General features: G+C 39.1%; 1 long non-coding RNA gene across 4 annotated transcripts in view; it reads left to right on the forward strand.

Annotated features, from left to right (window-relative positions):
• LOC142430699 (uncharacterized) overlaps positions 1-18,080 on the forward strand; it is a 247,381-nt gene that overhangs the window by 109,211 nt on the left and 120,090 nt on the right. For all 4 annotated transcript variants that reach the window (XR_012780652.1, XR_012780651.1, XR_012780654.1 and 1 more), the window contains one exon: positions 896-982. This is a non-coding gene — a long non-coding RNA (uncharacterized LOC142430699). The remainder of the gene's footprint in view (positions 1-895; positions 983-18,080) is intronic.

The following is an 18,080-nucleotide window of genomic DNA, read 5'->3' on the forward strand; positions in this document are numbered from 1 at the left end:
CAAAAGAATAATTTGTAAATTATAAAGGGGACGGGGGGAAGGTGGGGGAAAAATGAGGATCTGCTGCCAGGGGCTCAAGTAGAAAGAAAATGCTTTGCAAAAGATGATGACAACATATGTACAGATGTGTTTGACACAATGTGTGTGTGTGTGTGTATAGTGATAAGAACTGTCAGAGCCACAGTAAAATAAATAAACGAAAAAGTCATCTGAGGTGCACATATTAGTTTCTCACTGTTCTGATGTAAGAAGAGTACTGAAAATTGAAGGCACAGGGAAATAATTAATTCAATGGACTGATGAATTGCTTGAACATAAGACTCCACTCTGCTAGCATCAGAAGAATGAGATTGTATAAAACTACAGTTACCAATTGTTCTAAAGGGATCACATTAGAATCCCCTGAAGACAAAGGAAGAAAAACAACGGAAGCAGACTCATAATCATAAATGAAGACAAAGTTTACTAGTTCATCAGAAACCAGGGGAACCCCCTAGACCAGTGGTTCTCAGCCTTCCTAATGCCGTGACCCTTTAATACAGGTCCTCATGTTGTGGTGACCCCCACCCAATCATAAAGTTATTTTTGTTGCTACTTCATAACTGTAATTTTGCTGCTGTTATGAATCGGGTGACCCCTGTGAAAGGCTCACTCGACCCCCAAAGGGGTTTCGACCCACACGTTAAGAACCACTGCTCTAGACTATGGCGATTAGTCAGCCTTCAGGTCTAGAAATGGATTCATTTCAATGGCTCAACTGTTAGCCCAAAAGATAAAAGGACTGTGAATATGGCCTTGTTTGTAACTTGTACCTTCGAAGATGCGATTTCTTAAGCTTAGTAATTCTTGGGTGAGTTGGTACCAAATGAGCAGTGTTTCATTTTGTTGTCCACAGACTCACAGTACATACTTTCTGTGCTTTGATGCTGACAAGCTGTAATATAAGGACCTCGTTGCTGTGCTTGATGATGAAAACACGAGGGTGAGTGAAAACTTACTTCTAACTTAAAAGATTCAGGAGTCTGGGGACTTTTAAATCTTGGACCAAATGAAACTTACATAAATCAACAATGACTGTGGGCCCATATCAGAAGCTAAAATGACTATTTTCATTAGTGTTACCTATTAGACACCAAATGTGCTTATTTTATTTCTATGCATAGGAATCTGCCATACTCTAATATTATGTCATTATTGGACTATGGATAATACCAGAGAGACAGTGAAAACCACTTAATTGGTATATGAATGAATGTAAAGTTCAATTATGGGGGCCAAATGCCAGGGGTTTGAATTAGTCTAATGCTCTTCTTGACTAGATATGATGTACTGGAAACTAGCAATTACAAAATTACCCCACCGGCTTTATAAACCCTGAGCTTCATTGTTATGCCTCTTCTTAAATCACCTTCCATTCTATTGCTATTGTGTTTAACATTTTCCTGCACCATTCATTGCTCACATTCATAGAAATAAGTCTTTATTTTAATAAACATATTTCCCATCTTCAGTTCTTCCCTGACTTTCTTTGTAGCTAATGTTCTTATTTTATGCAAAGTGTCATATATTTTAATGTACTGTGCAGTGCTGAGATTGAAATGATTTATTAATTGGCACCTTTCAGCTTCCCTGCAGCCTTTATAGGTTAAAAGATAGAACTATGTGTGTTAAGAGTGAGCTTATTGTAGCAAATGCTGATCTTTTAAAATTCTCTATGACAACATCACTCATTTTCTAAGTATATTGGAAATTTTCCATCATTGGCTGAATTTTCAGGGTATAATTTTCAGAATTACTCTATACAGAGTAAAATAATAACAAAACTCTCCAACAGAATAATAAAAATCAGATGTACTTGTGTACAGTATAAATTTGCATTGCTCTGATTTTTCTGTTGGCCCTTCCTTCCACCTTCTAGTACAGAAAGAGTCTTCTAAAATAGAAGCCTTTTACCCTCAAGCCTTGTGATAGGTAGGTTTATTGTGCCAACCTGTTCAATAGGAACATGTGAGATTAATCAGTTCACATTGTGTTTCGAGGGCAAAGAGATAAATGACTCGGCAAAGTCCTCCCCTTGTTCTCTTGCTCTCTGATGATTGCACCAGCATGCGGCTGCTTTAGCTACACTACCTATGGGACAGTCAACCCACAGATCCTATTGCTAGAGCTTGAGATTCCTTTGAGACCTGCTTTAACATGCTGCTGGTGTGTACATCGCTTGAGTTGAGGTTGGTGGATTCTGTTGTCTTGCATAGTTTGAGTTTGATACCCCATCTAGGGTGCTTTGCTAAGCTCCTGACCTGCTGATTGTTGGTGACCCAACTTGTTGTTTGATGCCTGTGGTTAGACCCTACCTGAATTGCCTGAGGGAAGACTCAGCTGTGTGCTTCCTTGACCATGGACCTGGCAGCCCTTGTCAGTTGAAGGACTTCCAGTATATTAACTGTTCCATGGAAGTGAGTTGAACTGAGCCCTCTGTAGTGCTGTGTGGATGAATTAGCTGTTATATTCCTTAGTGCTGTATAAATCTATCTATATATCTATCATCTTTCTGTATTTATAAGTGTCCTGGTTTTGTTTCTCTAGAGAACCCTGCCTAACACAATTGGTACCAGGGAGTGGTTCTAGAGAAACAAGACCATAAATATGGGATTCTCAAATTGGTTCTCCTGCCTGATTAGGCTGAACATCACTGATAATGCTGTCTCCACCCCTAAAGGCACGGCTCAGTCTGCCACTCTTACTAGAGAGGTTGGTGTTAATCGCTGGTGTGAAGTCGCAAAGCTAATATCCACTGTGTCACTACCAATAGATGAGGTTCTGATAAGAGGATAGGCTCAGGCTGATCATGTGTTTGTTATTTCTAGCAATTTTGTCAGGATGAGAAGTATAGGGAAGCTATATAGGTTGGCTGGTCCACCTTACAATAGGAAACGTGACCAAGGAAAGGGTAATCTCAGAAACTCAGATGCACATCTCAAGTGCCAAATGACAGACCTAAAAGCTCTGCATGTTCTACAAAGAAGAGTCTTCTCTCCTCTAGTAATAGAGCTGATGTTGCCCAAACCCAAATCTAGTCTCATCATATGAGTAGTGGAATCACAGCATCAGCTGAGTTGCAGATCTAGAACAGTGTGTGATATTAAAGCAAGGGTACTGATTCGAAAGAATTGGGAGTCTGAAACATGGGTTGGGAACATATGGGCTGATGATCCAGAAGAGAAGGATACTGAGCCCTAGAGTCGATTGAGCCACCTAGTCAATAGATCCACCCATTCCACTATCAATAAAACAACTCTCCCTTGAGCAGATTAACCAAACTTTTTAAGCTGAAATGCCAGGTGGGGCTGCATCTGTAGCATTACCTGGGGACGATGGCTTACAAGATATTGCTCAGATCCTGCAGGAAACACCCTCACCACACATTATTTCCTCGAGACCTGTAACTAGAATTTAATCTCAGAAAGTTCCTAAAGGTGAAGTTTAGATGATGACTCAGGAAAAAGTACGCTATATTTATACAGATTTGCTCGAGTTTTCTAATACATAAGAGCAGAAGCCTGGGGAATGTCCTTGGGAATGGTTCTTAAGGGTGTGGAAACTAGTACAAGGAATATAACATTGGAGCACTCTGAGTTTCTTGATATGGGGTCTCTAAGCACAAAGTCTTCTTTCAGTGTCTCAGCAAGATAGGCTAAAAGAGGATGTAATTGCTTATTTGGTCGATTCACTGAATCTTGGGTTTCCAGATGGCCTAGATTAGACCAATTTGAGGTACCTGACCTACTTTGGTACACTGAAGAAAAAGGCATCCAAAAGCTTAGGGAAGGTGGTATGTTGGAATGGGTCAATCAGAATAATCTCATAGACTCCAAAAAAGGAGTGCCCCGAGGACATACCTTTCCACACAACCGTAAAGAATAAGTTTGTGAAGGGGGCCCCAGCATCTCTGAAGACTTCTGTGATCGCTATTTTATGTGCACCAGGATTAACAGTGGGAACTGCCTTAAGTGAATTCTGACTTTTGCCTACAATGGGACTGATTGAGTCTTGTGGTGGTAGGACAACAGGTATTAGCACCGAGTCAACAGAGACAGGATGGGTGTGGTTATGTTAACAGCAAAGTTTTATGTAGTAATCAAAACAACCTGTCTCATGTGGATTTATAGCATTGGCTACTTAGCTTCTGTGTCTCTGGAATTGAAATACATTGGAAACCTACCAAATATTTACATGATCTATACAGGCAGAAGAATGCTAGATCAGGTGAACTGCAGAAATAGAGTCAAGACTGCTCAATCAATTCCTAGACCTGTACCAGTTTACAGACCCACACCCCTTAAATGAGGGAATGCTAGGTTCCTTTGATTACCAATGGGAAATTAGACTGGTGATACATAATGGAGGTAAAGAACAATATGTCTAGAATCCAGGAGATCCTGTAGGCAGTCTCTTAGTACTACCATGCCCCGTGGGGTAGTTACATAATTTGTTGTCAATTTGAGACTTAAGAGTGAAGGGGTGGAGTTGAGTCTGTCAATCTGGTAGCAGCTTGATGACCTCATTTGGAGGAGCTAAGGAGATAACTAGCTTGTTGGAGGTGGGACACACTCAGTCCCTGCAAGACATTCCTGTTGAGAAGACACATGGAGCTACGCTAGAGATCTGGAGTTGAAAGAGCCACGTGGAGACCCCTGCCAGTGCTAAACTGCTTATTCTCCCCACTTGATTCACAAGACTTTCCACCCACTGAACTGTGATATTCCTGCATTCGGTGTCATTGCATGGCTGTGTGAGTCTGAAGAGGACTTTATATATTGTATCTGACATATGGGCTAATATCGGACTTATGGACTTGAACTGAATTGGATTAGGATGCTTTCTAAATATTCAATTGTTCTTGTAGATAAAGTTCTCGCTTATACACATATAAGTGTCTCTGAACTTGTTTCTCTAGTCCACCCAGACTAACACATCCTGTGATTAAACTAAATGGTAAACTACAGCAACCCAATCTTCATAGGATGTCTAATAACCCAGGCCTTTCAAGAATGAACGTCTCAGTTATCCCACCAGGCAAAGAACCACAGCAAGCTGAGGTACTGGCCAAGGGCAAAGGTAATACAAAATGGGTAGTAGAAGAATGAAGTTCTACTTATAAGTTATAACCATGTGATCAATTGCAAAAGTGAGGTTTGTGATTGTCAGTTTATCTTCTTTATATCTGCTTATTGAATATCTTTCCTTTGTTCATGGATTATGTACCAGATAAAATTACATTCAGTGTGTTTTCATTTATATGTATGATAGATGTATGGTGTTAGGTGTGAGTGTGATTTCATTAATGTCTGGAAATTATATTTGGCTAAAGAATTGTGTACAGTTGCCAAGTTGGTATGGGGCAAACTGTGATAAGTAGGTTTATTGTGCCAACCTGTCCAATAAGAACATATGGGATTAATCAGGTTGCAGTGATTGGACAGCAACGAGATAAATGGCTCAGCAAAGCCCACCCCTCACTTTCTTGTTCTCTGGTGACTGAACCAGCTTGTAGCTGCTTTAGCTAGTTGTCTGCCTCAGCTTGTGAGTTACACTCCCTGTGGGACAGCCAACCTGTGGCACATGATGCTAGAGCTTGAGGTTGCTTTGTTATCTGATTCGCTACACTGTTGGTGTGCACATTGCTTGAGCTTGAGGTTGGTGGGTCCTGTTGTCTTGCATTGCTAGAGTTTGATATCTCATCCAGTCCTGCTTCACTAAGCTCCTGAGCTGCTGACTGTTGGTGACCAGCCTTGTTAGCTGTCTATGGGTGGACTAATCATTGTCTAAGGGAAGACTCAGTTGTCTGTCTCGACCTTGGACCTGGAAGCCCTTGTGAGTTGAAGGACTTCTGGTATCTTAATGGTTCCACGGAAGTAAGTTGAACTGAGTCCTCTGTACTGCTATGTGGACTAATTAGCTGTTATATTCCTTCGTGCTGTATAAATCTATCCATACATCTCTATATCTATCTATCTAAATAATGATAAATGTCCTGATTGTGCTTCTCTAGAGAACCCTGCCTAACACAAGCCTATGTAAAATCTTCCTGAAAAAGAAAAGAAAGACAGAATTCCTTGAATCCTCAAAAACATGAATATAGATTAAAGTCCTATTACTTAAAACAAATAATTATTTTGTAACTACTTGAGCTCAATGCTTTTATTTTTCCCATAAGGACACTGAAATTCAGATTGGTTAAATGACTTGTCCAAGATTTGTCAGATAACAAACGTTAAAGTAGGTCAAATTGCACAGAATTAGTCATTGTTAATCTAGGGATGTCTGCTGTGTAACATATGATTTTCTTGATGAGTTTCAGAATTGTTTATCTGGTCATATGATTATGTGACATACAAGTCAGCATGAAGAAAACTGTCTACTGTGATCCATAGCCAAACGTTTTAAGGTTTGTGTTAATGATCCTTGGTAATGCATATATTCTAACATGTGGGGATTTATCATGTATTCCTATGAGTACCCTCACACCTAAGGGCCCATGTACCTTCACATACACCCCTACACAATAAATAAAAGCATATTGCTACAAAATCATTGAAACCTCTAATGAATAAAAATATCAAAATGTGATGCTACTTTTTTGCACATCTTCTTCATCTAGGTCAATACATATCTTAAGGCACTATTCTCATCTCTCTAACTCTTCCTGGAAGAATTCTTTTCTCTTCAATTTACATGATGTCAAAATGGTACTTTTGCCACTTTAAACCAAATGCACTATCAAGTCGTATTAATCTCATAATTGCCCCATGTGGGGCTTCTGAGACTGTATATCTTTACTGGAGAATACAGCCTCATCTTTTCTACATGCAGTGGCTGATCGGTTTGAAATGCTAACCATGCATCTTATAACCCAATGTTTAACCCTCTGTGCCACCAGAGCTCCTTCTTGGCATCCTGAAGGGATTAAAATTCTTTTTGTTTTAAATATTGTCTGAGTGTTGAGAAGACCAAAAGGAAGTCTGAAGGGGCAACCAAGGCTGTAAGGTGAATGGGATACGTTTCCTAATGACATTCTCCAAGGACAGCCTTTGTACCTCCAGAGATTGAGTCGCTCCATTTTCCTGATTTTGGGGGAAATTCCTGGTCACATGTTTTCTGGCTTTTCCTTCACCGATGAAATTTTCAATTTTCTGAAGACTCCCTGTGATTATCCTGTCTGCTTCAAGAATACCTCTCAATATTTCTCCTTAGGAATCACAATAAACAGGTGTATTATGCTTCTGGGCTGATCTATCAGAACGATGTTTCAGTAGAACAGCCAATCCCGACTGGAAAGCCCCTTTATTGGACTTTGGTGGTTTACGTGCTGCTGCGATGCTGGGAAATATGTCAGTAGTTTCTCAACAATCATCAGGGCCACTGAGCTGAGGAAGGTTCAGCCGAGCTTCTAGACCAGGAACAGCCATAAAATAAGTAGTCGGCTGTCCACTTTTGAGCAATTGGCCCCTGAAAATGTTATGGAGAGTGGAGGAACACTGTGAGATGTAGCACTGAATATAAGGCCCTCAACTTTGACTCACTCATTGCCACCGAGTGTTTTCCAAATCACAAAGACTCTGGCCTAGAGGACCGAGTAGAACTGCGCCTGTGGGTTTCTAAGACTGGAACTCTTTACAGGAGAAAGTCTTTTCTTTCTCCCATAGAGCAGGCTGGTGGTTTCAAACTGCTGACCTTGTGGGTAGCAGCCCAACACGTCACCACACATAACTTTCAGAAATTAATCAAATTTCCCATTTCTATGTTTCTACAGGTTATGGCTCTAGTAGAGTCTGTTCCAGATTAGCAAGCTTAAACTAATACTCTCTGATATATCTGTCTCTCAAGGTTTTGAAGTGGTAATTTTGTTTCAGACCTTAATCTAATGAACCAGAGGAAAGATTTTTATTTTCAGTCCATCAATATCTCTGTAAAGATGACAGTGATAACTTCCAAGCCCTTGTAGGTCGAGGTGAAATCAAAAGTCATATCCGGCCAGTTTTACCTCTGTGTGCCCTGGGGGTGCAGGTGTTTAAACAATTTAGCTGCTAACTACAGTCTGTTCTGATAAAGTTTTATAGGCAGAGCAGTTCTGCTCCGTCCTTTAGAGTCTCTATGTCATAATGAACTCTATGTCTGTGGGTTTAGCCTTTGGGTAAGTACTTTTTTTTTGCTTTGAACTAGAAAACAGTTTCAACATTACCCTTTAGGACTAATTTCTAATCCACCCTTCATAAATGTCCCTTGTCCATTCTACAGCCCGAAGGCTTTGCTTTCCTGTGCCTCCTAAATATCCAAACAACTGTAATGTGTTTACTATGTTTATATTGTTCTACCACGTGCATCTGTAGCTTTTATTATCCCCCTATGTATTTCATCTAACTTTTTGTCCCAAGTATTTAGGATGCATAGTACACTGCCATTAATAATATTTACATAATGAAATAGATTGTCATTACAAACTATGAGGCTTGACTTTGCCAAGATCAAACCAACCTCATCTTTATAGCTTCTCAATAAAACATGGATGCTTCATTTACCTGGGTATTTATCTTTTGACCGAAATCTCACAGCTACAAGCAGGTTATTTCAAGTGTTCGAGAAGAGAAGAACCGAACTCATCACTGCTGTTTCTCTCACCTTCGGTGATAGCCACAAATGATTAACAATTATAATCAAACAAATATTTGATCACAATGCAGCTGGTATAAGACATAGATGAATATTTTTAAAATATCTCAGTTTATTTAATATAGTTTATGATGTATCCTGTTACACAACATGAGGCTTTAGGTAACTCTATTCAGTTTACGTATGCTGCTCTTTAATGTATTAGGGTTTCCTTGAAGTAAGAAATATGCTTGTTTCCCTATTCTCCCTTGAAGTATCAATTAGAGTGACACACATAAGGTACACAACGAGTTGCTGTCACAAATGGACATTTTTAATTAGTAAAATATAGGCTCTAAACTATTCTCTCTTTTAAAACTAAAACTTACTGCCATCAAGTCAATTCAGACCCTGTAGGACAGGATAGAACTGCATTTGTGGGTTTCTGAGACTGTAACTTTTTATGGGAATAGAAAGCCTCATCTTTCTCCTGTTGAGCAGCTGGTAGCTTTGAACTATAGACGTTGTAGTTTAGCAGCCCAATGCATGATCATTATTCCATAGGTTATCGTTTAACATTTCAAATGCCAATAGTTACCTTTATGCTAAGTAAAACATCACCTTTGACCTGCTAATGACATCTCTAAATAGAATGACCTTTTTTGTAACTGCTCTTCAGGAACATCACCTGGGATATGGAAGCCTGGCATGTGTTATTATAAAACACTGTGGGTAGATTCTCCATATATATGTACTTATATTAAATGAATCCGTTATTTCACAAATAAACACAGTAATTTTGGTAGATCTACTCAAAACGTTGTATTGTTTATGAATAACGTAGAGAGTAGAATAATTTCTGGCTAGAATATTTCACGGAGCTGAAGGCAGGGAGAATAGTTAGGTTGGTTCTTTCCGTCTGCATCAAATCTGCACTTTCAGATTTTATAACTTCCCATGAGAATATCTTGGAAATGAATAGGTTGTTTTGGTGTATAGAGTGACTTCAGTGGATACTCTTTTAAATGATTATTATTATTATTTATTCTTAATTCCATTTTATTATTGTGTTTCTAGTCCTCATAGTGCACAACTATCTATCACTCATCTGTCAGCAGCAGTTACAAGAATGATAAATTTATCAATAGTAGAAATAACTTTATTTCAGCAACATACATGTTTACCAGTATTTCAGTAAAAGATCACCATAATACATGCAAAAGTTTTATAAAACTTGATAGTCATAAAGTATAAAAATTATATTAACATAAAAAATAACCCCAAAGGAAGGGGAAGTTTATTTAAATATAGAAAACCAAAAGATTAAATTAGAATCTGTCAAAATCCAAAATTCAGTTCTGGTATAAGGTTAGGGGATAAGTCATCATAGTACATTATTGAATTCTAAGTTTTGGATTCAGTTGTCCCAGTACATACCAACACCTTCTTTAACTTTTTGAAGCCAGAAAAGGTGAGGAGATATTTTTAGAATGAAAAGAAAATAAAACTGCATGGTGTTTTTAGTCAGGGTCATAAAGTTCTCAACCTATTGATTTATTTATGATGCACAGAAACTTTCAAGGTTGTACACAAGAAAACATTGCTATTTGGTGAAATCATTCATAAAAAATTTTGATTGCACAAAGCAAAAGGTCCATTAACTTATATTCTAAATAGAATCCACTAAAGATGCCCAGTTTTATCCTATAGTTTCAATTTTATTTTGTAATTTTGTAGAATATTCAGAAGGCTCCACTTATAGGAAGACATCAGTATCCAATACACCGGTACTTTATGAAGTCTCTGCTAGAATTTCCACCTCTTTCTTAAGTGGATGGTTTCTGGTCAGCTTTTCTTTTCTTCTTTTAAAAAAAATCATTTTATTGGGGGCTCGTACAATTCTTATCAGTTTCCATATATCTATCCATCGTGTCAAGCGCATATGTACATTTGTTGCCATCATCATTCTCAACATTTGCCTTCCACTTGATCCCTTAATATCAGCTGCTCATTGCCCCCTCCATCCCCACTCCCCCCTACCTCATGAACCCTTCATAATTCATAAATTATTATTATTTTGTCATATGTTGCACTGTCTGACATTTCTCCCCGCCCTCTTCTCTGCTGTCCATCCCCCTGGGAGGAGGCTATACCTAGATTCTTGTAATCAGTTTGCCCTTTCTATCCCACATTCCCTCCACCCTTCAGCCATGGCCACTTTCACCACTAGTCCTGGAAGTGTCATCTGTCCTGGATTCCCTGTGTTTCCAGTTGCTATCTGTACCAGTGTATATCCTCTGGTCTAGCCAGATTTGTAAGGTAGAATTGGGATCCTGATACTTGGGGAGGGGGGAAGTATTTAAAAACTAGAGGAAAGTTATATGTTTTTTCTTTGCTACCCGCACCTTGACTGGCTCATCTCCTCCCCACAACCCTTCAGTAAGGGGGTGTCTGGTTGGCTGCTGATGGACTTTGAATCTCCACTCTGCACTCACACATTTACAAGGATATATGATTTTTTGTTCCTTGGTGCTTGATACCTGGTCCCTTCGACAGCTCATGGTCACACAGGCTGGTGTGTTTCTTCCATGTGGACTTTGTTGCTTCTGAACTAGATGGCCACTTGTTTATCTTTGAGTCTCCAAGACCCCAGACACTATATCTTTTGATAGCTGGGCACCATCAGCTTTCTTCATCACACTTGCTTATGCACACGTTTGTCTTCATTGATCATATCAGGAAGGTGAGCAACCACTGATATGATTTTTAGTTCTTTGATGTCTGATAATTGGTTCCTGGAATCTAGTCAGCTTTTCTTGAGACTAAGCACCATGTCAATTATGTGCAAATGTATGTGGCCTTCCACTGACTTCCATAACCTTCTGCACACCAGAATCTCACAATTTAGACTCTGATACTGTTCTCTCCTTCAGCTTGGGATTATATAATTTACAATTCTTGGATCATGGATGTTGGTGTGCTTCTTCAATGTGGGCTTAGTCGACATCTCACTTAAATGGTTGCTTGCTTGGAAACAATCCTTAAGACCCACGGCGCTATTCTGATAGTTGGGGACCATCTAATTTCCTCACCGCACTTTGCTATAGCAAAGTTTCCTTTTATGTTTCCTTCATGAGGCCAAGTATTGAGCCAAGTCATGTCATAAGAACTAACAGTTCTTGGATTGGTGCTAGAGCTAAGAGTGAGCCCCAAATCCATTATTGGATCTATGCGTTTTATCTTTCTCTGGTTCCCCTTAGAAACCTCCTTGTAAATTTATGGTAGAGAATCATATCGATCATCTTCCTGGTACATAAGGGGCTTCTGTTAATAGTGTCATTGATTACCCCATAGTGGTAATTTTTAAAACACCATCGAGGGAGGGAGCTTGAACCCTCCAGGTAGGATAATTACATATTACAATCCCTGAGTATTGTACAGAATAAACCTTTTCATGGCTGAAATCTATTTACACAAACAGTGGGAGTTGGTTGTCAGGTAACCTTTGCAATTATATTCACGGACAATGTCAGTCACAAGTCTGTCAGAATACTATACATTTTAATATATATTAACAGCAAGTAGGGCACTAGTGTACCACGTTAATGTTGATCGACCCACCCACCACTGACCGTTCAATATCCTTGGGATAGCTGTCTTCTGCTTCTTCACACACGGTGTAATTTCAGTTTTAAGTCCTCACATTACAGGTGTGTTTGAGGTGAAGTCTAATTCACCTAGTGGAGTTTCCACAAGGAATCCCTCTGGTATGGCCTTTAGAGCATGTTGTGTGCCTTGCAGTTCCAGGATTCAATGCCCTGGTATTGTAAGGCACTTGTCCCGAGTTCCCAGTGGGGTGTGCAGAAACTTGTGCCAATGTGGCTTATTTAGGTGTATACTACCAGGCATGCACCCCTCCCTAGGAACTATAAAACTATTGTGAGTCATTTTCTTTTTCCACTTGGAATTTGGTCCAAGCCCCCTTTATGACCAGCAGGCATGAGCTTGTGTTCTCCCAAACGTGTTTACATGCTTTCCTCTGTCCTGGCTGACTCTCCCATCAGATCCCTCATTGTTCTGGAGGAAGCTTCAGCTGCACAGCCTGCAACCTAAAGTGAAGAGGAAATGATTTGGTTGGATATTTTCCTTAACATACATATTGTAAAAATTATGCTTCTATCTACTTTAAGGTATATCACACACACACACACATGCATTCCTTGGGAATTGCTAACTAGCTGTCAAAGGTGAGGGCTGGGAGTTTAGAGCTGATGGCCTCGAACTCTTGGGGACTGGTCATTTCCTCCTCTCTGAAATCTACCCTCTCACATCAGAAGGGCCTGTGGATAACATCAAAGAACTGTGAGGCAAGTCAGGTTTCTTTTACCAAATGTTCTCGTCTTTAAAAATCTTCACAGTGGTGTCATAGCTGTGCGAGGAATTCCTAGTTGCCAGAATGTCCCGTGAGAGCTAACCTGTCAGCATCTGCTCATCATGGAAACATCAGACTTGAGACAAGTAGTCAGGTTTAGTCTTAGTTTTACATGTAAGATGAAGCTTCCTTAGACTTATTTTCTGAATATGCCCTTTAGGAGTTTTCTTAATATATTTTCACTTTACTCATAAATCCCTCCATATGTATATTTAGACTTTTTATTGTGAATTAGGTGGGGATTGACATTTCAGGTCATCATTTTTGTATTCAGAAACTTAAACAATGTCTTTAACCTGCCAGTAATTTGCCTTGGCCTCATTTTTTTTCTTCTCCCTCTTCTTCCTCTTCAAATAGACACCTGCATGCTCTCTAGTCTATTGCCCCCTTCCTTCTCATTCAGACCTGCTCATGATAGCCATCAGAGTCTGTTTCTTTTGGCATGGAAGCATCTATCTTGATGTTTTTCTTTGCAACACTGGTATCATACAATATCTATCCGCTTGTCATGGATGAACTTCATCCAGCATGATGTTCTCCAACTTCATCCATGACATAAAATATCTCACTGTTTCTTCAGCACTGTTTACTATTTGACTATGTGGGCATGGCCTATTCTCCTTTAAGCAGACTCAGTTGGAAATCTTCTCTTTCTTCTTGCCCATTTGGGTTTTGCAAATGTGTCATAGACCTCCCACACTGCTTACTGACCTTGGTAGCTATCAGTGACCTGCTATATTGTTGGCTGACTTTGGAGTCATTTGACTCTTCAGCCAATGCCTGACTTGCTGCCTAGCTAATCTACCTGTGTTCCAGTTTGCCATCCCCACTGGCTACGAAAGTCAGCCAACACCACTGTCCTGACTTGCTGACCTTGGATTATTTCCCCTGGGCTTCCAAATGCCTGAGGCCTTTCTTCTTTATTCCTGGTTTGTCAGCACCAACAGCTACAGAAGTCAGGAAAAGCCTCTAGCTTTACATTTGATCCATGGACTTGAACCAGACGGGAATTAGCTACTCCTATATTTGGGTGAAACACTTTCATGATATAAAATCCATTATATATATAACCACTAGTTTTGCTTCTCTAGATAACCCAAACTAACCCACATATTGGCAATGATAGCTCCCATCCCAGGCCCTTGTGAATCCATGCTAAGTCACTGTTAGGTCTTTGTCCATGGATCACTCAATAACTCACAGACTGCTGCAATGGCTAAAGACACATAAAACAAGTCTTGAAGAATAAAAATACAACATTGAATTACATTGCCTGAATTTTGAAAGCATTTCAGGTAAAATTTAACACATTGGACATTAATGATCTGTCCTCATGAGCCGCAGAATGGCATTAAGAACATCATGCACAAAAGAAAGCAAAAGGGCATTAAAGATAAAGCAGAGAAAAAGGGCACAATGGACATCAGAAGAGACTGATCCAGCTTGCTTTTGATCATATAGTAACTAAAGCCAATGGAAAAAATGACAAAGTAAATGAGCTGAATTTCAAACAGAAGCACCACAAGACAAAATGTTGTAGTATAGTGAAAAGTACAAAGACTTGGATTTAGAACACCAAATACAAAGAACACACGCAGTAAACCTTAAGCTGAAAGAGTTGAAAGAAATAATTCTTGCCTCAAGTTGCCATATCAGAGGTTTCTATAAGCAAAATGCTGAATGATGTAGGGAGTACTAAAAGATGATAGAAGGACTAAGCAGTTATATACCAGAAAGACATGATCAACATTCAACCATTTCAAGATGTAGCATATAATCAAGAAGTCATGGCACTGAAGGAAGAAGTCCAAGCTGAACTGAGGCATTCGCACAAGGTAAGGTTCCAGAATTGGACAAAGTATGAATTGAAATGCTTCAACAAATTGATGTGGCCTTGAAAACACTCAGCTGATGCCAAGTGATTTTGGTGGTAGCTACTTGGCCAGTCCACTGGAATTGGGATCATAATTAGGACCATTCCAAAGAGTGGTGTCACAACATCCTTTGGAAGTTAAGGAACGATACTTTTATCTCCAGGATTACATATTGCTTATTTCTTCTTTTTTAATCATAAACATTGTATTACAAAAATATGGACCAACAGAAAACTCTTGGACAATTCTATACATTTTCACATTTTACATCTTTGTATATTTGTTTTCTCTATGTAGAATTTCCTGTTTCACCTCCATTACCCAGTCCCCTGGGAATAATCATAACCTAGCATAATCTCCTCTCAATACCTATCCCTAACTCTCAAGTTTGAATTGCTGGCTTACTTGTCTGTCAGTCTGTCTCTTGCACTTATCTTAATTATTCTCTTCATCTATTGTCATATTATCACATACGTTTTATTGTATGTTGGGATGGTACAAGTTTGTCTTCCCTACTAACCGGGCTAATTGAAGGTAGAAATCACATTTTTTGTTCTTATTTCCACTGCCTTCCCGAGTACTTGAAGAAATCCCTGATGGTGTGATGATTAAGTGTTTACCTGGTACCAGAATGGGTGGTGATTGGAACCAACGCAGAAGCTCTGAATGAGGAAGACCTGGAGGTCTGCTTCCATAAACTTTACAGGCAAGAGCACCCTGTGAGACAGCATTACTCTGTAAGATGAGGCCCAATGAGTGAAAAGCAACTTCACAGCATGCTGTGTATGGGTAAACAAAGACAACAGAAACCAAAACCAAGTACTTGAACCATAGTAGATAAAAGTAGGTATAATCCGTCATTTTATAATTGCTGTGAATCTGCATGCTTTTTCTATTTGCCAGTTGCTTCCATTTTTAGATCCTTGCTTTATTCTCCAAGGAACTTTAAGAACAAGTTTTATATCTTCATGTACTCGTCTTAAAGTACTTGCTTTCCCAGGACTTAAAAGTTAACTTTACTGCACACCTCCCAACAAGTAGCCTAGTAGAATAATTAATGTCCCAACCTAACAAGATAGGTTTGAGTGAAGCTAATTAGATCAATGAGCTAATTGTCTACTCTTTATGGAACATCCACAGCTTTCTGTCATTCCTTGCTGCTTATCAAACTTAGAGATTTTAATTAATAAAGCAAAAGCCAATAGTTAATACACTTTGCTTTCCCTTACTGTCTTTTATAATAATAGTTACATAAGCACAATCTCATTTAATTCTCAAAGGTGACCTGTAAGTAATTGTATAATTTGTAGGTCCTCATTGTCCAGCTATCACATGTACATAATGAAATCGAAAATACCGTGGACACCTTAGTCAGGGCCACCTTAGTCCTCCATGTGACAACCTCGCTTTTTCGCACTTTTGCAGCCAATTTTCCAAGTGCAATATCTTGCCTGATTTCTTGTCTCCTGCTAGTTCAAACAAGACAAAGAGATACAGAATAGTTTAAATTCCCCAAAGACACACGTCAAGTATATATTATGTCAACATATTTATTCAATTTGGATGCTAAGGAAATAATCCAAGAAACTGCGCTACATGAAGAGGAACACAGCATCAGGACTGAAGAAGACTCAGTAATAACTAGCAATATGCAAATGATACAAAAGTTCTTGCTGAAAGCGAAGGACACTTGAAGCACTTGCTGATGAAGATCAAAGATGTCTTCCTTCACCCATTGTAAAATATTAATTCTTAATCATATGTACTTTGCATCAATGATTCTGTTTGTGATTCTATATTCTAGTCTTCACGTTTCATCACACTGATGTACCTAGTACCTTTTAGGACTGCAATAAAAGGCACCTTGAAGCAAATCTGCTGACAACTGGGGCTCAGGATTTCTTCTGCCCTAGGCATTCAGGTTTCTGTATCTGGAAGAAAGAGTTCTTTTCTCCCCCTTTCTTGTTTCTGTGCATAAATTTAGTTCCAAGAGAGGATCCTGCTTGCAGACGTCCAGTGATCATGATCACACCTTCCTCCCTGTTCTGAAAGGGAACCAGAGGAGCACTAAAGGGAGCATGAGTGGATGTCCTTGTCCATAAGGCCAATTCTTCGTCAACTCATGTTAGAGAGAGGCAGTGTAGCTGTGTACGCAGCAGTTCCAATCTCTGTGGAATAAGAGATATGCATTAAAGCTTGTTTTAATAGCATGGAGGAATTCAAGGATGGAGTGGGAGCTCTCTGTACATGACGATTTCCAGAGCATCTCACTGATCCAGTGCTGACAGTTTCATTGCTGTGGACCTTAATTAATGTTCTTAGACATGTAGCAATACTGTTGGCAATCCTTTCTTCACTGATAAATGGTGGTAGGGGCTGGGGGGAATACACATATCACTTTGATCATATTTTTCTTTAATTATATCGTTAGGAGGCAAACGATAGCCGCCAAATCTTTGTGCAACACTTTTAGTTCATTTTGTTTAATTTTTGAAGTCATCTTAATGAGACTCAGACAAGAATATTATTGAGAAAAGTTGTCTACAATCTTCCCCTGATCATAGAAACATACATGTTTAATTGTGTTTTATTTTGAATAAAGCCATGCCTGTATGTACTGGAACCATAATAACAGTACTTTTCACCCTTTTATTAATTTATCCTTGGTTATGAATGCTACCAAAATTGTGGAAACAATTGTTTGGAAAAGAAGGCTGCGTGTGTGTATGTGTTTTATATAATTCAGCTTATTAAAATCTCTGCTATAATATTCACCTTACAGGGCTGGAGAGAAAATATTTATTGCTTAATAAAATTTCAGTTCACAAATTTTAGTAATAAATATTTTGTATATAACTATAATTTGAGACCTGGGTCATAATCCATAGTGCTAGTGAGAAATGCAACATTAGTTATTATTGAGGTTTGTAGAACTTAAAAATGGGGTAGAATTTTCAGTATTAATTTGAAGACTGGGCAGATGTGAGGATGGCAATTTAGGAAATTCAAGAAGAGGAAGAACAAGAGTAAATACTTTTAGGAAGGAGTGGCCATTGGAGCAGGGGTTGGTAGCTAGAATTCTATCTGGAATGCCGAGTGAACTTAGAAAGTGAGACCATCACATG

The sequence above is a fragment of the Tenrec ecaudatus genome, chromosome 17 (assembly GCF_050624435.1).
Source record: "Tenrec ecaudatus isolate mTenEca1 chromosome 17, mTenEca1.hap1, whole genome shotgun sequence".
In the NCBI taxonomy this organism is placed as follows: Eukaryota; Metazoa; Chordata; class Mammalia; order Afrosoricida; family Tenrecidae; genus Tenrec; species Tenrec ecaudatus.